At 49.1% G+C, this 24,443-nt stretch overlaps 2 long non-coding RNA genes across 4 annotated transcripts in view; both read left to right on the top strand.

The window, feature by feature from the left end:
- The window catches only part of LOC134731152 (uncharacterized), a 243,426-nt gene that overhangs the window by 43,106 nt on the left and 175,877 nt on the right, over positions 1–24,443 (top strand). The window lies entirely within an intron of this gene.
- Positions 364–22,812, top strand: LOC129393248 (uncharacterized). 2 transcript variants are annotated; one of them, XR_010113284.1, is made up of 5 exons: positions 364–4,842; positions 5,387–5,491; positions 9,562–9,612; positions 10,926–10,990; positions 22,483–22,812. It is a non-coding gene; the product is annotated as an uncharacterized LOC129393248 (long non-coding RNA). The 2 variants fall into 2 exon arrangements; XR_008620038.2 differs by lacking the exon at positions 22,483–22,812 and having other exon boundaries at positions 10,926–12,682.

Below are 24,443 nucleotides of genomic sequence, written 5' to 3'. Positions count from 1 at the left end.
TGAAATCATGTAAACAACAGATAAAGTTACATATAATTGTTACAACAATATATCTTTTATAATTGCACATATATTTACCTTTATTGAGAACTTTATTTCTTCACATGGCTTCAAGTTACTGTCTAATGTCTTTTCATTTCACCCTGCAGGATTCCCTTGAGCGTTTCTTGCAGGGTAGGCCTAGTGATAACAACACCACTAGTGGATGCTGTCTTAATTTTTGTTTATCTGAGAATGTCTTAATTTCTCTTCACTTAACATTTTTTTCACTTTAAATTACACTTATTTCTTTTATTTTGAGTTAACACATAATTATACATATTTATGGAATAGAGAGTGATATTTTGATATTTGTGTATGATGTGGAATGATCAAATAAGGGTAATTAGCACATCCATTACCTCAAACATTTATGATTTCTTTGTGTTGTGAACATTCAAAATCCTCTCTTGTATATAACAAATTATAGTTAACCATTTTCACCCTACAGTGCTGCAGAAGATCAGAACTCATTCCTTCTATCTAACTGTAATTTTGTATTCATTGACTAAAGTCTCCATATCCTTCCCTCCTCCTCCCCTTCCTAGCCTCTGATACCCACAATTACTCTATTCACCCTTTCTCCTTAACTTTTGAAGGACAATTTTGATGAATATAGAATTCTTGGTTGGCAGTTCTTTTTCTTTTAGCACCTTGAATATATTGGCCCACTGCCTTCTGGCCTCCAAAGTTTCAGACGAGAAATATGCTGATAATCTTATTGAGAAGATCCCGTATGTGACCAGCCACTTACCTCTTCCGAAATTCTTTCTTCTTCTTCTTTTTTTTTTTTTTTTTTTGAGACAGGGTCTTACTTGGTTGCCCAGGCTGGAGTGCAGTGGCATGATCTCAGCTCACTGCAGCCTTGACCTCCTGAGCTCAAGCAATCCTCCCACCTCAGCCTTCCAAGTTGCTGGAACTACAGGTGCACACCACCACAGCCAGCTAGTTTTTGTATTTTTTGTAGTGACGGGGTATTGCTGTTTTGCCCAGCCTGGTTTTGAACTCCTGAGTTCAAGCGATCTGCCTACCTTGGCCTCCCAAAATGCTGGGATTACAGGCATGTTCCACCATGCCCAGCTGAAAGTTTGATTGTAATGTGTCTCAGTGTGGGTCTCTTTGAGTTCATCTTACTTGGCGTTTATTGAGCTTCTTGGATGTTTATATTCATGTCTTCATAAAATTTGGGAAGTTTTCAGCCACTATTTCTTCAAATATTCTTTCTTCCTCTTTCTCCATCTCTTCTTCTGAGGCTCCTACAATGTATATGTTGGTCCATTGTGTCCCAAAGGTCCCTTGGGCTCTGTTCACTTTTCTTTAATTTTTTTCTTTCTGTTCCTAGACTCAATAATTTCCTTTGTCCTGTCTTCATGTTCATTGATTATTTTTTCTATCTGCCCAAATAAGTCTTTTGAGTATTTCTAGTAAATTGTACATTTTGGTTATGGTACTTTTTTTTTTTTTTTTAAGAGACGGAGTCTCACCCTGTTGCCCAGGCTGGAGTGCGGTGGTGCGATCTCAGCTCACTGCAAGCTCTGCCTCCTGGGTTCACGCCATTCTCCTGCTTCAGCCTCCTGAGTAGCTGGGATTATAGGCACCCGCCACCACGCCCAGCTAATTTTTGTATTTTTAGTAGAGACAGGGTTTCACCATGTTAGCCAGGATGGTCTTGATCTCCTGACCTCGTGATCTGCCTGCCTTGGCCTCCCAAAGTGCTGGGATTACAGGTGTGAGCCACTGCGCCCAGCCCAGTTATAGTACTTTTCAGCTTTGAAATTTCTTTTTGGTTTCTTGTTTTCTGTTTCTTTATTGATTTTTCCATTTTGTTTATAGACCATTTCTTATAACTTTTCTACATCTCCTCTAGTTTTTGAGCATCTGTAAGACAGTCGTTTTAAAGTCTTTGTCTAGTAGATTTGCTACCAGGTGTTTTTCAGAGGCAGTTTCTGTTGAGTTACATTTTTCCTTTGAATGGGTCACAATTTCCTATTTCGTTGTATGCTTTGTGATTTTCATTTGTTGTTGAAAACTGGACATTTGAATCTAATAATATAGTAACTCTGGAAATCAGATTCTCTCCCTCCCCTAGGGTTTGCTGTTTTTTTATTTTGTCATTGTTGCTATGTATTTCTTTATTTATTTTCAGAATTACTGTAGGCTGTCTCTGTGCCAAGGATCAGCCTGAGGTGTAAACTTAAGATCTTCTCAGGTTTTTTTTTTTTTTTTTTTTTTTCTTGAGATGGAGTCTCACTCTGTCGCCCAGGCTGGAGTGCAGTGGCGTGATCTCAGCTCACTGCAAGCTCTGCCTCCTGGGTTCATGCCATTCTCCTGCCTCAGCCTCTGGAGTAGCTGGGACTACAGGTGCCTGCCACCACTCCTGGCTAATTTTTTGTATTTTTAGTAGAGATAGGGTTTCACCATGTTAGCCAGGATGGTCTCGATCTCCTGACCTAGTGATCTGCCTGCCTCGGCCTCCCAAAGTGCTGGGATTACAGGCGTGAGTCAGGTGTTTTTTTTTTTTTTTTCTGAGCCTGTTTCTTTCCTTGGACATACATGGTCAATTTCTAATTTTCCCTGTATATCCAATTGCTTTTGAATGTCATAGTCTTTAATGTATGGTTTCCAAAAGGAAAACAGAAGAAAATTGAAGGGAAGGGGTGAAGGACACTGGCCCTTTAAGTCCCCCCGGAAGTCAATTCAGCCCGAAAGAGAGGGGCTTACAACAATGGGGGGAGGTGCAACAATGGCTGCCTGCCCCTTTGCACCTCTGTCATCAGAAGCGGCAATCAGCAATCAGAACACAGATCCTGAGATGTGGAGGCCAGGGTCAATGTTTGCTTACCCTGGCTCCGAAAAGCTATCTGCAGGTTGCTCCCGGAACAAATGTACAGCTGTCTGCCACAGAGCTGGGGTTGGGGGATGGTAGCTGCTGCTGTGCCAAAAGCTGAGGTTGACTGTAATTAACCACAACGTGCAGACCAAGCTTTCCCCTGGAAGTTGCAAGCTTCTGGTCACCTCCTATTTAAAATAGTCTCCTCCAATAGGCTCCTTTCGAGTCCCAAAATAGTTATGCAGGACAGATTCTGCCAGTGCAGTTATTGTCTAGGTGGAGGCAGCTTCCTTGTGCTCCCTATGCTGACATCTTCCTGGAAGCCTCCTTCATTGTCTTTTTTTTTTTTTTTGAGACAGTCTCGCTCTGTCGCCCAGGCTAGAGTGCAGCAACCTCCACCTCCTGAGTTCAAGTGATTCTCGTGCCTCAGCCTCCTGAGTAACTGGAACTACAGGTGCATGCCACCATGGCTGGCTAATTTTTGTGTTTTTTTGTAGAGATGGGGTTTCACTTTGTTGGCCAGGCTGGTCTTGACTCCTGACCTCAAATGATCGACCCTCCTTGGCCTCCCAAAGTGCAGGGATTACAGGCGTGAGCCACTGTGCCTCACCTCATCTTCTCTTCTTATAAGGGCAGCAGTTATATTGGATTGGGGCCTACTGCAATGACCTCATTTAACTTTAATTACCTCTTTACAGACCCTATCTCCAAATAAAGCCATATTCTGCAGTATTGTTGGGTAAGGCTTCAACATATGAATTTTGGGCAGATAGAGCACTCTGGCCAGGGCACCTGGAGACCCAGGGACTACAGAGTCATGCGACCTTCCTCGGCCTTCATTTCCTCATCTGCAAAATGGGAGAGGCAATCCCTGGTCTGCCTCCTTCACAGGATTGGGTACGGATGGGATAAAGGAAGCAGAGTGGCATTGCTAGGGCCTGACAGGTGTGAGAAAGTTCACGCTTCTTCTGGGGAATCTTTTGCAAGAAGGCCAAGATTTTGGGCTGTGACTGCCCCAGGCAGGCTAATCCCATGGAGCCCCTATACACTGACAACTCTTAGGTTCTTACACAACATGTATTCGGAGGAGAGTCTGATGTTGTGCACAGAATGAGTTGGTGGTGGTCCCACTCACACCCCCATCTCACCCACCCTAGGCACAAACTGCCCTCTGTGCTTACTGGAGTTTGTCCCTTCAAATGGCAAAAATGCACCTTTTGATTTTGAAGGGCAGAGGTTGCTACCTTCCAGCTGTGGCTTTCATGGTCTAGGGAGCAACCATTCCCATTGTTCACACTGAATGATGATGATTTGCTTAGAGTCAGCCTCCCGCAGTGGGAGTTGGGGAGACGGCCCTGTTCATGCTGCAGCTCCCCCGTCCAGGAGGGAGCCAGCACTCGGGGTTCGTTAGGTGAATGAATGAATTTCGATGAGACTGGCCCCATTTTGTCTGGGAGAGAGCTGGGAGCAGAAAGAAAGCAGTGAAAGCCCCTGGCCCCCGGGAGACCTGCCATGGGAGATGTGGGGCACGGGGCCTTTCCAGGGTGTGTAGGCAGAAGCTGCTTCCGGTCTGCCTGTGCGGTTTGTTGGGGTTCGTAGTGTTTTCTGTTGTGCTGTGCTTTGTCCGTAGTTGTTGGTTGCCTCTGGTTGTCATTGTCAAACCTGAGAGCCCTTAGGAACTCACTTCTCCTGATTCCATTGTGTTTTCCGGTCCTTCCTGTGGCTCCGTTGAGCTCTAAAAGATCCGGGTCTCTTCTCAAGGGCTGGGGAGGAGGGTCCTCCAAGCTCAACAGTAGGGGTGGGTGGAAGGTTCAGTGAGTTGTCTGAGAATTTGGATCAGGACAAGGCCTTGGTCATCTGTTTTTCTTTTCTTTCTTCTTCTTTTTTTTTTTTTTCGAGATGTAGTCTCGCACTGTCGCCCGGGCTGGAGTTCAATGGCACGATCTCAGCTCACTGCAACCTCCACCTCCCAGGTTCGTGTGATTCTCCTGCCTCAGCCTCCTGAGTAGCTGGGATTACAGGCGCACATCACCATGTCTGGCTAATTTTTTGAATTTTTAGTAGAGATGGGGTTTCACTATGTTGTCCAGACTGGTCTCAAACTCCTGACCTCATGATCTACCCGCCTCAGCCTCCCAAAGTGCTGGGATTACAGGCGTGAGCCACCGTGCCTGGCCACCTTGGTCATCTTCAAGGCACCCCTCTGGACACAGGGCACCTGGCCACCCCCAGGCACTTCTGGCCCAGATGGGAGAACAGACCTACCCTTAGGTTTGTGAGATTAGGAGCTGCCCTTAGGAGAAAATTCTCCTCCAGGAGCAGGAGGCAAAACACATTTTAATTGAAACAGATTTCACTCCGTTGCTACATCGCTCCTTGTTTGGCTTCTAATGCTTAAGGATGTCTGTGATTTAATGAGGCCATTCTCCCATGGGACCCAGCTCCCTGGGCCTGTCAGGTAGTGAAGTGGAGTAACTGTGGATTTTTGTTCTTTGGTCTTTTTATTGATGTTTCAAGTGCATGTAAGGAAAACGACTCCAAAGTGCTGACTTCAGTCCCTGGGACTCCCTCGCTGCAGGATGAAGCTGGAGGAGGCTGCAGAGGAGGCAGCCTGACGTCAAGGTAACAGCCGCAGTGGCAATAGTGGCTGCTAGGATTTTTGATGTGCCAGGAATTATGCTAAGTGCTTCAGGAATGTGAATGTCATTGAATTCTCCTAGTAGTCCCATGAAGCAGAGACTATTATTATCATCCCTATTTTATCCATGAGGAAACTGAGGTACAGAGAAGTAGCTTGCCAGGGGGAGGAGCTGTCCCTTCAGCCAGGGTGAGGGGCTTCAGAAAAGACACAGACCCTTCAAGTCCATGTCACAGGCCCAGGTGGTCTGATGGTTCTAACTGTGCGACCCTGGGCCCTCGGAGGAGTCACTTCCTCCTCTGTCAAATGAGGACCCCGATTCCTCTCTGATCCAAGGCTGTGAGAGGATCACGTGAGATCCTGGTTATGACGGTCTCACCCTGCACAGGCACCGTATCGTGACAGCTGCTGTGGTTGAGGATGAGTGGCATCAGGGCAGCACCTGGGTGTGGCCCCCCGCCTGTTCCTCCTGGTGGAACCCGTCTCCCATGGGGGCCCCACAACCTGTTCCTCCTGGTGGAACTCGTCTACCACGGGGGGCCCCCACCTGTTCCTCCTGGTGGAGCCCGTCTCCCACGGGGAGGCCTCCCGCCTGTTCCTCCTGGTGGAACCCGTTTCCCACAGGGCGGGGTGGCCCACCTGTTCCTCCTGTTGGAGCTGTCTCCCATGGGGTGGCCCACCTGTTCCTCCTGGTGGAGCTGTCTCCCATGGGGTGGCTCCCTGTTCCTCTCAAGTGCCTGGGGCTGTATCATCTGTGCCAGCCACCATCATCCTGCAGCTGGGGCCCAGTGTCCTCACAGAGCTCTAGAGTCTCTGGGCTGCTCAGGGAGTGTGGGGAGAGCCGGGAGTGGTCAGAGCAGAAGAGCTGGCTGGGTGGGAGTCAGGAGCCCTGCACAGAGGTGTAGAAGGGGAGCAGGAGCTGCCAGGTAGCCTAGGGATGTGGTTCTCAACTGGGGACAATTTTGCCTCCCAGAGGCAATGTCGGGGGACATCTTTGGTTGTTACAACTGGCATGGGGGGATGTGTTGTTACTGGCGTGGATGGGTGAGGCCAGGAATACTGCTAAACATCTCACACTGGACAGGACGGTGCCCCATGGCAAATAATTATCTGGCCTCAAATGTCATTAGCGGCAAGGTGGGAGGCCCTGGCCAGGGTGAGCACTGATCACTTGAAGGGCCTTGGCGTGTGTGGAGGGGTGAACGTAGCAGGGACATATGGGACCCAATGACCAGACCGTGTGAGGGTCTCTCAGAAGATGTCAGCTGGACAGAGAACATCCGGGGCTCATCACCGCCCATTCCTTCTCAGGCCTTAGTACCACATCGAATTTAGAAGCAAACCCAGGGAGAATTGAGAGGATGGGGACCCATCTGGAAGTTTCTACTATCCAGTGAAAAGGGGGCTTGCAACAGAAATTAAGTTAAACAAAAGTTCAGTTCAGTTGTGGATCTGAGAAACAGATCTGTCATTGCAGTTAGCCCTGGTGAACTATGTGCGTCACCCTGCGTAATCTCATGGACTGAGTTGGAGTATTTTCCTCTTTTCGTTTGGGGGTTAACTGAGGCTCAGAGAAGAGAAATAATGTGCCTAAGGTCTCAGCTGTTTAGCGGTGAAGCCGGGATTTGAACCCATCTTTGTCTGAGTGCAGGGGTAGTACCCCCTTGCAGGTGTTTCCAGGCACGGATGAACTTGTGAAGGGCCTTTGACGGAAGTGCCGGCCTCAACCTCTGAGCCTGAGCAAATCCAGGCCCATCCCTGGGCCAGGCAGCCAGGCCCATTCACAGCTCTTGGTCCCAGCTTGAACACTCTCCAGGGGGAAGTCACAGGGCAGCAGCAGTTTCCTAAACTCATCCTTTGCCTTCTTTCTGAGCCTGGCCCTTATCTCCACCAAGGAGACACAAAAGCGCAGCCTCATCACCAGGTATTGGTGCCTTCCCTTGCCTGAGACTTGGGTGTTTCTGGGGATGAGGCTATGGCTGGGGGCAGTAGCCTCAGATCCACTCTCTGGCCTGGGCTTCTCCCACAAGGACCTGAGACATCCTCATACCCCTCCCTGGAGCCAAATGGGCACTGTGACATGGCCCTGCAAAGAGACAGCTGCCCCCGCTGCAGTGGGAGATAAGAGGCTCCTGAGGCCTGGCTGGCCACGTGTCCTTCAAGTTCCGTGGTGATGATGGCCCAAACCTCTACCTCCTCTCTTGACCTGGCCAGCTAGGGTCCCCCCTACCCTTTGGCCAGGGTCCTCATCAGCTGCACCGTGCCCTGTTGACACTTCTCTTCCACTGTCCATCCTCCACCCTCACCAGGTCCATCATTGGCCTACACTTAATTCTGTAAGCCACATGGTGATGCTTCCGAAGAGCCTCCTGGTAGCTCAAAGTGGGATCAAAGTGCCCCAGGGCGGGCGGCATTGCAGCGAGACACAGGAGCAACCTCCTGGGCAGTATGCGCAGGAGCTCGGCACTTGCTGGGGGCCTCAGCAAGTCATTTCGGTACCGGCTGCAGCAGGTGGTCTTGGCCCAAGTCACCTGCTGCAGCTGGAAGGAGCCATCACTGCCCCTCCTGGCTCTGTCCCCTGAGGCTTTGCAGCCATCACCCAGCACGCCAGGGCATCTGCCTGACACCCAGTTCCAGAAAGTCTGATTTTCTTCCCAAAGCCAGAGACTGTGTGCTTCATCTAGGAGGTGGCTAAAATGCCTTAGGGTAGGGGCGGGTGGGTCAAGAGGCTTGTAGGAGAATGAAAGTGAGGGCAAGGTTGCCACTGCTCACAGCTTCCTGCACAGCCCCGCCTTCCATGAACGACGGCCAGGTGGGTGACCTGCTCCAGGTCCCTGGGAGGGCTGGCCGGGGTGGGGTGAGGTGACTGGCCCCTGGTCTTGCAGCCAGAGCCTAAGGCGTCTGGGGACGCTGACCACTTGCAGCCCAGAGAGAGCACAGCTGTCCTCTGCTTGGGGGTTTGTGACACAGGGCAACTAGAGTGGCTGAATATGCAACAGCAAAGGAGACCGCAGCCATGGAGTCAGGGTCAGGGCACCGCGGTCCTCATTCTAACCAATGCCACTGACAAGCAGCGTGACCTTGGGCAAGTCACTCTACCTCTCTGAGCCTCAGTTTCCTTTCCTGCAAAATGTCAATAATAAAAATATAGTTCCTACCTGGAAGGTTGTTTCTGTGCATAAATGTTGTCAGCTGTCAAAATAATAAAATTCATGGCGAGATCTCATCTCTGCAAAAATAAAGTAAAAAAATTAGCCAGGTGTGGTGGCATGTGCCTGTAGTCCCAGCAACTTGGGAAGCTGAGGTGGGAGGATTGCTTGAGCCCAGGAGGTCGAGGCTGCAGTGTGCTGTGATTGCACCACTGCACTCCAGCCTGGATGACAGAGCAAGACTCTATCTTGAAAAATTAAAAAATAATAAAACGAACAGTACTGCATTGCTATCTGCATTGGTTTGCTCTTATGACCTCTCTGACTTCCTCCCTGCTTGGCTCAGCAATTCCATTCCAGCAGTGTTTCCTGCATGAGGAGTACCTGCTGTGAGAGCCATAGTCACCCTCAAGCCTGGGTGAGCCTGGGTCAGGGCTCAGCTGAGCACAGCCTCCACCTTGGGCTGGGAGTTGAGCTCTTCCAGACAGGAGAACAAGGCCTCTGAGCACGGAGAGCCACCAGCATCACCTCACCTGGGTTTAGGGACTTTGCAGACCCCTCTTTGGGGGGCGGTCCTTGGACTCCTCTGCAGGTTACAAACTTCCCACACACTCACCTGGCCAGACTTTTCCATTGGCTGGCCCTTTGGTGTTTGCTTCTTCTTTTAGGACACAGATGGTGCTGGGGGTTCATGAAGCACCATTGCAAGGCCAAAGGGAACCTCTCCTTTCTTCACGCCTTCCAATCTGGCACTGTATGCAGACCGTGGTCAGTGGGGACTGACCCAGGGGCTCAGTCCAAAATGGTTTTATTTTTATTTTTAAATACAAATAAATGAGAAGCTCTGGCTGAAATGCTGTTTTTCTCTTCTTGTTCTTTCCCTTCTCTTTTCCCCATCCTTCCAGGCTGCTCCATCCCAGATCAAGTGAATCAGAATCTCTGGGGGATGGGACCAGGTCTGGTTGGTGTTTTTTGTTTGTTTGTTTTGTTTTGTTTTGTTTTTGTTTTTTAGGTATCCTGGGTAATTTTTGTTTTCTGGTTGTAAATATGAAGACTTTTTAAAAATTTTATTTTACTTTAAGTTCCGGGACACATGTGCAGAATGTGCAGGTTTGTTACATAGGTAAACATGTGCCATGGTGGTTTGCTGCACTTACCATCCCGTCACCTAGGTATTAAGCCCCACATGCATTAGCCATTTGTCCTAATGCTTTCCCTCCCCTCACCTCACCCCCCAACAGGCCCAGGTGTGTGTTGTTCCCCTCCCTGTATCCATGTGTTCTCATTGTTCAGCTCCTACTTATGAGGGAGAACATGCAGTGTTTGGTTTTCTGTTCCTGTGTTAGTTTGTTGAGGATGATGGCTTCCAGCTTCATCCATGTCCCTGCAAAGGATGTGATCTCATTCCTTTTTATGGCTGTATAGTATTCCATGGTGTATATGTACCACATTTTCTTTATCCAGTCTATCATTGATGTATCCCTCGTAATTATTATGGGTAGCCAGTGCTGAAAACCACTGCTTTGGGGAAACTGTTGTCATTAGGACCGGAAATCTCACAGAGGCCACAATGAAGGGGAACAGTAGTTAGCAACAGTGATGCCACTAGGACATGGCATGGCTCTCTTTCCTTTTTCCTACTCTCTTCTACATTGGCTCCTACCTCAAGCCCTAACCTCAGAGTCACAGAATAGCTGCAGCAGCTCTATCCCTCATATCCCCTCAGCTTTGAGGCCTGGAAAGAGGGGGAGGTTCTCTCCTAGGATGTCCATTGGATGACCCACTGCGTCTCATTGGTGCTTGCCTTCGCTGGCTCTGGTTGGCTTGCCACTGCTTGTTTCCATTTGACACATAAGCTTTCTCCAGCAGGTGGACTAGTATGAATTCAATATAATGGGGAGTGGTAATGGGGGATGGGTGAGGTGCTGAGAGAGTGCTGAGTGGGGTTACTAGTGGGAGGAAGGGTCAGTGACAGCTAAAGGGAAGCCCAGTGGAGGAGCTAGGATGTATAACAGCTGGGGGTGAGAACTGGAAAGACTCAGGAGCCACACAGATCCCGTGGCCATCCGCAGAGCCTGGGGGGGGAATACATGTACAAGTTAAAAATTACGTAGTGTCCCACAAGGGTTATAATGTAAAATCTGCAAGGCAATGTCCCCCACCCCCCAGTCCTGCTGCTCAGTGTTCAGCACTTTTCTGGAAATGTCTTCTGGTTTCTACTTACATATACCAATGTTGATGCTGCTCTTCCTGGAATTTTCTGTTGTAGGCATTGTCTGATGACTTCCTATTCTGAAAGATGGGGATTTCACATTCTTGTACCTCTCCACCCCGGTAGGTAGAATAATGGCTCCCCAAATACATCCATGCCCAAACCCCCAAGACTTGTGAATATGTTACCTTATGTGGCAAAGGAGACTTTGCAGATGTGATTAAAATTAAGGACCTTGAAAGGAGAGAACAGCCTGGATTATCCAGGTGGGCCCAATCTAATCACATGAGTCCTTGAAAGCAAAAGGCAGATGAGGGAGCCAGAGAAGCCAGAAAGAAGAGGAAGGAAAGAGTCTAAGTGTGAGAGGGACTCCACCCACTGTTGATGACTCTGAGGATGGAAGAAGGGGCTGTGAGTCAAGGACTGCAGGTGGCTTCCAGGAGTTGGAAACGGCCCCCAGCCAAGAGCCCACAAGGGAATGTGACTGCAGTCAGTCCTACCCCTCCCTGCAAGGAACTGAATTCTGCCAATTCTGTGAATGAGCAAGCAAGTGGATCCATCTGCCCCAGGGCTTCCAGAAACGAACCCAGCCCTGCCGGCACCTCAATTTTAGCCCAGGGAGACCCTTGTCTGACTTCTGATCTGTAAGTGTAAGATTACAAATGTGTGTTGAGTCATCAAGTTTGTGCTAATTTGTGTGTGTTTTTTTTTTTTTTTAGACGGAGTCTCACACTCTCACCCAGCTGGAGTGCAGTGGCGCCATCTCGGCTCACTGCAAGCTCCAACTCCTGGGTTCATGCCATTCTCCTGCCTCAGCTTCCTGAGTAGCTGGGACTACAGGTGCCCGCCTCCACACCTGGCTAATTTTTTAATTTTTTTTTATTTTTAGTAGAGACGGGGTTTCACCATGTTAGCCAGGATGGTCTTGATCTCCCGACCTCGTGATCTGCCCGCCTCGGCCTCCCAAAGTGCTGGGATTACAGGCATAAGCCACCATGCCCGGCTGAGTTTGTGCTAATTTGTTATAGCAGACAAATTGCCTGGGGTATACCTCCCACCGTGACATACATACTTTCCCTGTGCCCTCTCCTTTTGATATATTTATAACTTTAAATCAAATTTCAATGTTTACATTAATAAGGTTAAATGAATACTGTTCCCAACTGATGCATGTAGTATATGTACTATGGTTACATTTCTTTTTTATACCTTTTTTTCCCCCTTGGGGTTGATAATTGCCTTTTTGTTTGCTTCATCTTCTGGGTACTTATGAATTCAGCCCTAAGTGTTTGGTCAGACTCTATCCATCAGGTGCTTAGTCACAAAAAAAAAAAAGAAAAAAAATGCACTCTAGCTAGAAGGAGAATTAATTACAGAATGTTCACTAGCTCCAGAATCCCAGGAGGAAAGAGAGGCAGCCTTGGAGACTGCACAATGAAGGACAGTCCTCAGACTGAACTACTGGCTGTCAGGGAGATGAATACTGCCACCCATGCTGTCCCTGAAGGTTAGCTGCCTCCCCCTCTAACTTTTCTTGAAAATGGCTTCCCATTGATGCTTGCTTCTTTACATTGTTTTATCCACAAATGAAATCTCACATGGATGCAACTGATTGCTGGAGCTAAGGTCGCATGTTCACACCTAGCTGCAAGGGAGGCTGGGAAACTTCAGTTTCATCTGGATTAGTTGTTCTGCAGGTCTGCTGCACAGAAGTCATCTGGGATCTCCCTGCATCTCTCTGGATATTTTCTTTGCTTCTCTCCTGGGCTGGACCCTTTTCCTGGGTTCCATGTCTTCCTCTTCTTCATTTTGGTGTAACATCTCCTCCAATAACATTCTGAGATGGGGATAAGAGATAACATTTTGGATTTTTCAAGTCTGAAAATGTCCATACTATTCTCACAAGTAATTGATAATGCAATTTAGCTAGATACAAGGTTCTACATGGGAAATGCTTTTTCTTCAGAAATTTGAATTATTCTATTGTCTTTTGGCTTCTAATGGGGAGAGACTCAATGCCATTATAATCTTGGTCCTTTGCATGTAGATATTTCCCCTCTTTCCTTGTGGGAAGCTTGTAGAATTTTGTCTCAGTCTGAAATGTAATCATCACATGCCTTCATGTAGGTGTGCTTTCATCCATTATGCTGGTACCTGGTAAGCCTTTTCAATCGGAAGCTCAAGGCCTTCGTCTTGAATTATTTCTTTGATGTTTTCTTCCTCTGTTTTTTCTGTTCTGTCATTCTGGGGTGCCTATTATTTTCATGCTGGACTTCTTGAAGTTGTCCCCTCATTTTCTGTATTTTTCTTTACCGTTTGCTCTGCTTATCTTTAACTTCTAAGTCTTCTATTGAGTTTATTTCTGCTATCTTAAGGTTATTTTTGGTTCACTAAATGTTTCTTTTTTGAAAAAACAGTGTCTTGTTCAGATTTCCTGGAGTTAATATTTTTGCTATTCTCTTTGAAAATCTAAAACTGAAAAATTAGTGGTTCCTCCTGCTCCAAAGATTTTCCCTCCCTGCAGTTTGTTTTCTTCAAGTTGTTTTTATATACTTGATTTTTTTTTTGGTCTGTCTTTCGTGTACAAAGTTTTACTTCGCTATGCTGGCAACCCTTGCCTATCCAGTCATATTTAAAATTATGTACTAAGATGCTGACTGGGCACTCTGATTGCAGGAGTGGGCTTATCAAATGCAGGCCTCACTGGATGGCAGTGATGTTCAATTTTTGCTGCACGTTGGAATCACCTGGGGAGCTTTTATTTTTTAGGAGAGGGAGCTTTTCAAACCCGGATGTCTGGGCCCTCCCCAGATTAATTAAATCAGAATCTCTGGAGGGTGGGGCTCTGGGATTGGTATTTTTTTAAAACTCCCAGAGTGGTTCTAATTGCAGTCAGTTGAGAACGTTGCTCCAGGGTGATTGAGTTCAGCTGTTTTGAGAAACAACCGTAACAGTAGAAACGTAAGTAGATTCTGGAAACTTGTAGTCGTACCTGTCAAGTATGGTATACTGATTCCCACCCTCTAAAATAGAAAATGTGGGAAATAATACAGAGTGGGTGTAAGAAATTGTGTTTTCTCTGACAGGAGTTAATTCCAAGTTAAAAGAAAAGCAGAGAAAACTTTTTTTTTTTTGTCTTCACCTCTATCATTCATCCTTAGAAGATAAAAAACAAATGTCAGCACCCATAGCTCTTTTCTCTTGAGTTGGTCATATTCTCCCGTGAAGAATTTTCCAGTCTCCTCCTTCCTTGGCCAGCATTCTGAGATCTGAGTGGGGGAAGGAGACTGTGGGTCTTGATATCCAATATGTAAGCTTTAATTTAATTTCCCGTTTTCAGTGCAGTTCCTCCCTCCCCACAGGTCCCTGGTGTCCCCCATTGCAGAGACAGCTGTGTTACTTTCTCTAGAGAATCAGGGTCCAGTCTCCCGCTGGGGCAGGAGGTGCGTTTGGCCAACCATGAGGAGTGGGAGAAGTAATTAGGGTCTGTCTGCTTGCACAGACTTTCAGCTTCTCTTCCTGCTTTCAACCTCACTTTCACCCCTGCCACCAGGGGCAGCCGGCACTGCCCATCTCTCCATCATGGTGGGATTTCTTGATGTAAATCAAGCTGAGTCTCAGCTTCCCCACTCAGCTTTCTTGATTCATCAGTTACCAGATTCCAAAAAGTTGTTCCTGCTGTTTCTCATCCTTTTTATTCTCATGTGTTTGTTCCTTTAAAGCATCCCTTTTATTGTTTTAACGGGACTCAGGGAGGAATCGCAGGTGGATGTGTTTCGGCCGTTATCTTTCATCACATGTGTTCACCATTACCATATAAAGAATTTGTCCTATCACTTTGTGTGGACATGTGAGTCATTTTAATTTTGGGAAAAGGCTCTTTAACAATTGCAAAGTTAACTGTTCAGATGTAATTTATTTTCTGTGAGGCACAGGTTTCACTGTGAACCTTCCAGGTCATGGCTGATGTCTGAAGACTGTATTGAACATTGATGGGACACACTTTTTTTTTAAAATTTTAAGTTCTGGGATACGTGTGCTGAATGTGCAAGTTTGTTACATGGTATATGTATGCCATGGTGGTTTGCTGCGCCCATCAACTCATCATCTAGGTTTTAAGCTGCATATGCATTAGGTATTCGGATGGGACACACTTTTTAAGAACCAACTTGGTTCTTCTTTAGCTCAGACGTGTAATGGAATGTATCGGAGACGCCGCTGAGTGGTGAGCTTGGGGATTTCTGTCACACTTCTTCCTCTGTGTTGGTTTCAAGTCACAATGGCCGCTGCTATGTGTTTTACAGACTTTTTTTTTTGTCCCCCAGGAGAGCTAGAGTTATGTATTTGGTTTTGTTTGGACGTAAACATTTATTCCTCTATTGACCAGTGCCAGGATTTATAAAGTTGAACTCTGAACCATGGACTCAGAAATGTATTTCACTGAAATAAAAGAAGACAGAGTCTCCGGGCAGTGGATTTCCAGGGAGGTGTCTTGAAATAGGGATCCATGTGGTTCTATTTTTGACCAAGTGGTTCAGGCAGGACGAGGGGTAACCGGAGGGGCCGGGGGTCCTTGGGGAAGCTGTTGCCTATGTGGTTCCCTGGTCTGCCAGTCAAGGGGGGGGTAGGCACAGCTGTGGCCAGGTTGAAGACCAGGTTTCTTGAGTAAGACCCCAGACAGCAGGTGGGGAGTGAGACGCCCAGAAATCCGGATTCTTGGCAGGTGGCCAAGCACAGTGAACTTTTCATGAACCGTTTCAGTGTCTCATCTTCCCTAAGGTAGAGGCAACTCTGAGGAAGGGGAAGGAGGCCATGTCACAAGAAAGAATCCAGACTTTGCTAGTTAAGAGGGCCCTCGTCTTACTAACTGGGCACACTTTTCCTGTAAAGTACGATCTATAAAGTAGTACATGGCAAACATTTTTAGGTTTTGTGGGCCTTTAAGGTCTGTGTTGCATTTTCCTTTCTTTCCTTTCTCTTTCTCCCGTCTTCCTTTTCCTCTCTTTCCACGACATTTCCCCCCTCACCCTCTCTCCTTTCATCAGAGACAGGGTCTTGCTATGTTGCCCTGGCTGGTTTCAAACTCCTGGGCTCAAGCAATCCTGCCTCGGCCTCCCAAAGTGCTGGGATTACAGGTGTGAGCCACCGAGCGCGGCCTTTTCTTTTTGTTTTATACAACCCTTTAAAACCATTCTTGGCTTGCTGGCTATATAAAGAGGCTGCAGGCTGGATGTGGCCCGAGGGCTGCAGTTAGCCAATCCCTGCACCACACCGCCCGGTACACCGCCCGGTTTATTTCCCTCCCAGAGCCTCTCAAAGTCTGAAGTCTTACTCTGTTTATTTTCTGTTTCCTCTGCCATAATGTGAACTCCCTAAGGGCTGAGGACTGGGCTGCTTTATTCTCTGCTGTGTCCTTAGGCCTATCGCAGTTAGGGGCAGCGAGCGGCCACTCGAATGTTGGCTGAATGAGTGGATGTGTTATTAGTTCTAGATGAAAATCTCCGGTAGCTCATCTGTGAAACAGGAGACCTTGAAGAAGTCATGTTCTGAGATTTTTTTTTTTTTTTGAGACAGTCTCGCTCTGTCACCAGGCTGGAGGGCAGTGGTGCCATCTCAGTTCACTGCAACCTCCACCTCCTGGGTTCAAGTGATTCCCTTGCCTCAGCCTCCCGAGTAGCTGGGATTACAGGCACCCGCCACCACGCCTGGCTAACTTTTGTATTTATAGTAGAGACGGGGTTTCACCATGTTGGCCAGGGTGGTCTTAAACTCCTGACCTCAAGCGATCCGCCTGCCTCAGCCTCCCAAAGTCCTGGGATTACAGGCGTGAGCCACCACACCCGGCCTCGTGTGCTGAGATTCTAATTCCCAGAGCAAGGTGGGGATTTGGTTCTTCTATAGTTGTGTGTGGATTTCTTAGACCTCCCGGAGGGCTCCTGTGAGCAGGGGAGAGGAAAAGCAAACAGCCCAGGAGCTGTGGGCTGCCCCTCACCCCTCGCCCCTTCTTTCCACCGCCTCAGGCCCATTCTGCCCATGTGCAAAGAGGGATTTTTCTGTAAAAATGGGTCTTACCCTATCAATCTTCTGTTGATAACTTGCTGCCCCAGCTGCTGTACAAACACACATGATAGTCCAATTATTTAAAATCAGGTACAAGCACAGGCACTGGCCAATCAAGGCAGGTGGTGGCTACAAGGCCTCTCCGCCGACTTCTCCAGCCTTGGCCCAGGCTCTCCCCTGCACCTGGGCTTTTGCCACGACAAATGTTTCCACCTTCTTTGAATATCCCATGTCTCTCTTCTTTGTTGATGCCCTTTCTTCCACCTGGAATGGACTTCCCCAAGCTTTTTTTTTTTTCTCTTTTGCCTGGTAAACTCCTATGCATCCTTTGAAGCCCAGCTCAACTGTCAGCTCCTCTGTCCCCCAGGCACTTAGCTGCTCCCTTATCTGCACTCCCATAGCACTTCAACCCTTCTTGGCCATATACTTCTGTGAGATTATTGTCAGTGATTTGGGTTTGTCTCTCCTCTGGATTTGGTCCTCAATGTCTGGCTCCTAAATGTACTCAATAGATGTTTACAGAATGAAAGGGGTGTAGATCAAAAGAATGACAATCACATGGTAGATTCCAGGGAGCAAGAGTCTGGGCCCCAGTGGACACCTCCCTCCTGGGTTTTCTCCCTCCTGGGTTTTCTCCCTCCTGGGTTTTCTCCCTCCTGGGTTTTCACGTTTGGCTTCATTGCAGGTACAAGTGGACATTTTTGTGAGACTCTCACGAGTTGAGAGAATTGGATGGCAGAACCGGGCAGCTGGTCCTTTAAGAACTGGCACCCATTCTGCCAGTGCCCCAGGCTCACTGCAGCCATCTGGAGGAGGTGGAGCTGCGAGGCTGAGGGCAGGAGGAGGGCTGAGTCCAAATCTGGAGACCCCACTCGGAGGCAGGGGACTCACTGGGGAGCCGCCTCACCGCTGTGGGCCTGGCCCCTCCTGTTCCCGCTGAAGTGCCCCACTCTGAGGTTGCCTCTGAGGTCCCTTCCAGAGCAATAGCGTCGGGGACTCTGCAAAACGTGTTTGGTTATCAAATCAGATCCTTTCTTGGCTGATTAAAACCCACCACCCATTCCTTAAATGCCGCCTCCCCTGGAAGTCCCCTCCAGCTCCGAGTCCAATTCCCTCTCTGGGACCTCCAAGCTCCGAGCCACATTGTGCACAGGGTATGGCTGTGACCCAGAATAACAGCAGCTGTGCCCAGAGTACGGCTGAGCATGGGCACAGCACTGAGGGTGCACCTGGCAACGCGTGCAGCCCGGTGCTCACAACAGCCTCCCCACCCCAGCATACAGTGCGGCTCAGAGAGGGGAGGTGGCCAGCTGTCTGTGAGCTCCCCGGGCCACCCCTGAGGTCACCCACAAACAGTCCCTGCCCACACTGGCAGCTTCCTGTCTCTCTTCTGAGGGTGTCCTCTGGCTGAAGGAGTGTGCTGGCCTCAGCAATGGCCTGGTCTGATGTACCAAGTGCCAGGGAGTTGACACCCTGGTGCATCCCCTAAATCCCCAACCACTGAGGGCAGGAGGTGGTAGATAAAAGCCACAGTCCCACCTCAGTGGGACAGCTCGGGGGCGCTCCAGCCTTTCTCCAAAGGGTTCCCTGTGGGGTGAGCCAGCCACGGTGGAGGACGCTCAAGGCTCCCTGCTAATGGTTGCCCCACTTTCCCAGCTGTGCTTCCTGGGATCATGTCCCAGAGAAGCCACCTGCACCCACATCCTTGTGCCAGGCTTGACTTTTGGGGAACTCAAACTGAGACCCTTGTCTGAGAATCCACAAGTGCAGGGGGTGATAGGATTTGAGCCAGGTCAGGCTGATGCTTAGCCTCTCACATCTTGGTGGTGGCTGGGTCAGGAGAAGCTTGTCAGGTCTAGGTCAGAAGCCCCTGGTCAGCAGGGCCACCCCAGCACCGGACTTCAGGGTGGCCTGGGTAGCCTTTCAGTAGGTGTTTGCTGACTGAAGGTGTTTGCTTTCCAGGAAGCCAGAGGAGGCCTGAGGATAACCCATGCCTCTGGCTTCAGGTCAGGCTGTTGGCAGAAAGGGGAGAGATGGGGGTGGGTGGTGGGGAGGGGGCTTGAGGGGGATGCTGTCCCTCGGCCTTGCCTCTGGGCACTCAGGCCGGGTTCCTCTTTCCCAGGCCCACCCTCGGCTCCACCTAGCATTTAGTGACTGCTCTCAGGTTCCACGAACTTGGCCGGGAAAAGGGGGACTTCTGTGGAAGGTGTGACCAGCTCAACCTGCTTGGGAGGCACTGTGCAGATGGGAAGGGGATGTATATCCTGGTCCCTACCCCGAAGGGCAGAAACTGGCTTGACAAACTAGATAGGCATCCTTGGAACAACTGCAAACCACTCGAGGCCGAGGATGTTTCTGTTCTAAATTGAGGGACAGAGACTCTAAGTGTTGATGGCAGCTCAAGAAGGAGGCTGGAGTAGTCCAGGGAGAATTTCTTGAAGAAGGAAAGATTAGGCTCTGGCAGGAAATGGGACACCCAAGTAGGGTCTCTGAGGAGAGACTGGGAACTGTTTGCAAAGGGGAGGTGGGGACACAAGACAACCCACCTAGGATGGGGCAGGACCTCATCGCTAGCACAGGGAGTGATGCTCCTATCACCCTGGCCAGAAGGTGCAGGGACATCAGAGCTGGTATCGGAACTGGTATCGGAGCCTGGAGCTGCAGCAGAGTATCTCCTATTTTGAGCTGCTGGCCGGAAGGCGAGGAAGCAGCCCCTGCCAATCTGCAGCCCATCCGGGAGGGAGCAGATTCCTCCGACACCCTCTCCTCCTACACTCCGGCCTCTGGCTGGCACCTTCCACTGGATGAGCCCAACCAGGAACTGAGGCCTGGAGACATGTCAGCCCTGGGGCACAGAGCTGGGTAGGGACATGGGGGACTCCGCAGAGAATATCTAGGCAGTGGGGATCCTGGGGGTCTGGCCTGCATTTTCCCATGGCAATGTCTGGTACAGAGGGCAGCAGCCTGATATTACAACCATATGACCTCCTGTTTAATCAGAAAATGTGCCAGGCCCAGAACTCAGTGTGTGGCTTTATTTTCAACTGGCTGCCTTCCTTTCTCTAATTCTAAGGCAACCAAACAGCCCTGCATTTGGAATAATTGCTCTGTTCGTGCCGTTGCTCATGTTTCCCTGACCTTGAAAGAGCCATTTTCCAGGACCGTTGCTAATGGACCTTCACGCAATTGCAATAAAATATCCTGGTGCTTGGAGGAGAAAGGAGAAGCTGCCTCGAGTGATGCTTCGCTTGCCCCAGTGTCTTCCTATGAAATCACTAACGTAACTCGTTCCCAGCCTCCCTCCCCTGGCACCTGGGCTCTTTTTGTTTTGGCCCCATCCAATGCTGCATTTATAAGTCCTTTGACATTTGTGCAAAACCCACCTTCCCCCATTGAGTAACATAATGGCCCACATCTGACCCTTGTTTTAACGTCTTTTCCAACTGAACACAAAATGCCAAGAACCGAGGGTGAATTGGCCCCGTCAGTCTACGGAGTGGGAAGGATGCTGCCAGTGGATGCATCTGGAATGTTCAGTAAATTTTCAGAGACCTGAAAGATGCCTTTAGGAGGCTGGATCGCCGGGCTCTGAGATGTGTGCATTCCCTCCCTTTGCAGCACACAGCCCACCTCGGAGCTCTGCCTGTCCAGATGGCCTGATCCTCATGTCCCCACCTGGCCTGCTGACTCCCTCCTGGCTGAAGGGTGGAAATGAATCCTTGTACGGAATAAGCCTCTCCAACCCGACCTGGGAATGAGTAACAGCTTAGCTGGTGGCCTTTGCCCTGGGATGACAGCTCTGGACAGCTGCAGGAGGCTTCGTTGGGATGGGGGTGGCCCATTGTGGGGTGCCTGGCAGGAGTCTCTGAGCCATGTCTTTAGAAGGTACGAGTGCAGGACACAGTTCTTTTGTGGTCTGAGATCTGTGCTTAGGCAGAGAACTGTGTCCAGAGAGTCGGGCTATAAAGTGGGGAGCCTCCCGTGAGGGCTGCAGCATTCCCATGCAGATCCCTAATTTCCAATCTGGACTCTAGAAGACTTTGGTTCTCTTCCTGGCTGTGGCCTCTGCTGGGACCCTGGAGGAGTCTCCTTTCTCCTTCAAGTTTTTCATCAGCAATGCCAGGATTTGGTAATGACATGAGTCCCTCCTGGCTCAGATAGCCCAGCATCACTGTCACCCTGGGATCCCTTTGCTGACATCCCAGTCCCAGACCAGTAACTGCAGCTCAGAATACCTGAGGCTCCCCAGCTGTTTCCAAGGCTTCCCTGTGCCTCAACCCTTATGACCTTGTTATTCCCCAGAAATTCTGCAGCATGGCAGGCTGGGCTCCCCGCTCCCTGGGGGAGCCTTGTGCTGTGTCACTCCTCAGACCCCTGCCTGAGCCTGTCCCCTTCTGGGAGACCAGAGTGTATACCTCATCTGAGCTAGCTTTCTGTTGCTGCTATACATATTACCACAAACTTAGTGGCTTAGAACCCCACACTGTATTATCTTACAGTTCTGGAGGGTCAGAAGTTTGACACAAGTCTCACTGGCCCGAAACCAAGGTGCTGGCAGGTCTGACTCCTTCTGAAGGCTCTAGGGGTATATAGTCTATTCTCATGCTGCTTATAAAGACATACCCGAGACTGGGTAATTTATAAAGAAAAAGAGGTTTAATGGACTCGCAGTTCCATATGGCTGGGGAGGCCTCACAATTATGGTGGAAGGCAAAGGAAGAGCAAAGGGATGTCTTACATGGCAACAGGCAAGAGAACTTGTACAGGGGAACTCCCATTTATAAAACCATCAGATCTTGTGAGACTTATTCACTACCACGAGAACAGCATGGGAAAGGCCCACCCCCATGATTCAATTACCCTCCACTGGGTCCTTCCCATGACATGTGGGGATTATGGGAGCTACAATTCAAGATGAGATTTGGATGGGGACATAGCCAGTCCATATCAAGGGGAGAACCCACTTCCTTGCCTTTTCCAACTTCTAGAGGCTGCCTGCATTCCTTGGCTCATGGCCCCTTCCTCCATCTTCAAAGCCAGCTTTGGGGCTCTGTCACCCTTCTTGTATTGCATTTCTAACCCACTCTGCCACCTCCTCCACTTCTAAGGACTCATGGGTTAGGTTGGGCCCATCTGGATAATGCCACATAATCTCCTCATCTCAAAGCCTTAACTTTCCTCACATCTGCAAGTCCTGTGATCATGTAAGGACACCTTTTCATGGGTTCTAGGGATTAGGCTGGGGATAGTTTTGCCGGGAGCATTCTTCTGCCTACCACCCCACCCAATCTGAGGCTTGGGGTTTGCGCAGGGCACCATGATAGTTTTCCTCTGGGGTCTCAGCTCAGGTGCTAGGAGGGCACCTCCTCTCTGGAACCCTCTGTGATTGCACCAGGCAGAGGCAACTGCCCTTCCTCTGGCAACCACCACCCCCAGCACACTTGTCATGCTTGTGTGACAGTGCCCGTGGGTAGGTCTCCCCTGTTAATTGGGAACAGGTGGGTAGTGTCAGGCCTCTGAGCCCAAGCTAAGCCATTATATCCCCTGTGACCAGCATGTATACATCCAGATAGCCTGAAGCAACTGAAGATCTACAAAAGAAGTGAAAATAGCCTTAACTGATGACATTCCACCATTGTGATTTGTTTCTGCCCCACCCTAACTGATCAATGTACTTTGTAATCTCCCCAACCCTTAAGAGGGTTCTTTGTAATTCTCCCCACCCTTGAGAATGTACTTTGTGAGAGCCACCCTCTGCCTGCAAAACATTGCTCCTAACTCCACCACCTATCCCAAAACCTATAAGAACTAATGATAATCCCACCACCCTTTGCTGACTCCTTTTTCAGACTCAGCCCCCCTGCACCCAGGTGAAATAAACAGCCTTGTTGCTCGCAAAAAGCCTGTTTGGTGGTCTCTTCACACGGACACGTGAGACAGGTAGAGACCTTACCTTCTTCTCCCGGGGTGCCCAGTGTCTGCGGGGTGGCAGAGGAGCAAGAGGCTGACCTGGGGAACAAGCTCAGAAGCTGTGGGGGAACCGAGAGCTTCTGGGGGTTCGGTGGGAGCAGAGAGGACCTGCCCTAAGCACACCGACATGGACCCTTTTCATGGGTACGTGGACTGTCTTGGCAACAGTGAAACAAAGATCACAGTCCCCATTTCACAGAAGAAAAATCAGCAGCGCGGAGAAGTTAAGGGGCTGCCCAGGCTCCCAGGGGGAGTTTCGGAGCAGAATTCGGACTTGGGCTCCTCACTTGCCTCTCCCCTACTCTCCCCCATACTTACGCAGTTATTTTTTTTATTCCACAAATGGCCTGTTAGAGGTTGAACTGTGCTCCTCTACCCCACCCCAAATTCACATGTTTTGTTCCTAATCCCCAGTACCCAGAATGTGACTTTATTTGAAAACAGGATCATTGCAGATGTAATTAAGATGAGGCTATTCTGCATTAGGGTGAACCTCATAAAAAGGGGAAATCTGGACAGAGACACACACAGGGAGAAGGCCACACGAAGACGAAGGCAGAAATGGGGTGAATGCCACACATTGCCAGCCCCCCGCAGATGCTAGGAGGGAAGCTTGGAAGGAATTCTCCCCACAGCCTTCAGAAGGAGCCAATCCTATTGTTACAGGAAAGGGGTCCCGATCCAGATCCCAAGAGAGGGTTCTAGGATCTATCGCAAGAAGAATTCAGGGCAAGTAGTCTGTAATGTGAGAGTAAGTTTATTAGGAAAGTAAAGGATTAAAAGAATGGCTACTCCATAGACAGAGCAGCCTCAAGGGCTGCTGGTTGCCTATTTTTATGGTTATTTCTTGATGATATGCTAAACAAGGGGTAGATGATTCAGGCCTCCCATTTTTAGAGCATATATGGTAACTTTCTAACGTTGCCATGGCATTCGTAAACTGTCATGGCCCTGGTGGGAGTACGGCAAGAACGACCAGAGGTCATCCTCTCGTGGCCATCTAGGTTTTGGTGGGTTTTGGCCGGCTTCTTTAATGCAAACTGTTTTATCAGCAAGGTCTTTATGACCTGTATCTTGTGCTGACCTTCTATTTCATTCTGTGACTAAGAATGCCTAACCTCCTGGGAATGCAGCCCAGCAGGTCTCAGCCGTATTTTACCCAGCTCCTATTCAAGATGGAGTTACTCTGGTTCAAACGCCTCTGACACTATGACACTCTGGTTTTGGATTTCTCATCTCCTGAATGGAGACAATAAATTTCTGTCACTTAAGCCACATGGTTTGTGGTCCCTTTCTTACTGCATCGTGGAAAACTGCAACGCTGCTCATAAGCCTAGTCCCAGGGGTCTCTAAAGCACACTGAGCTGGTCCCTCCTGTTCCTCCGGCCTCATCTCTGACTATCCCCTCCCTTCTGTGAGCTCCAGCCACACCTGCCTTCTACATAATCAGTTTTTAAACAGCTTTACTGGGGTGTGATAGACTTCAATAAACTGCACATAAAGTGTGTAATTTGAGTTTTGGCACATGTACACAACCATGCAACT

This window comes from Pan paniscus, chromosome 8 (assembly GCF_029289425.2).
Source record: "Pan paniscus chromosome 8, NHGRI_mPanPan1-v2.0_pri, whole genome shotgun sequence".
NCBI classification, from domain to species: domain Eukaryota; kingdom Metazoa; phylum Chordata; class Mammalia; order Primates; family Hominidae; genus Pan; species Pan paniscus.
The sequence above is the reverse complement of the archived record's forward strand: the minus strand, read 5'-3'. Positions and strand labels throughout refer to the sequence as shown.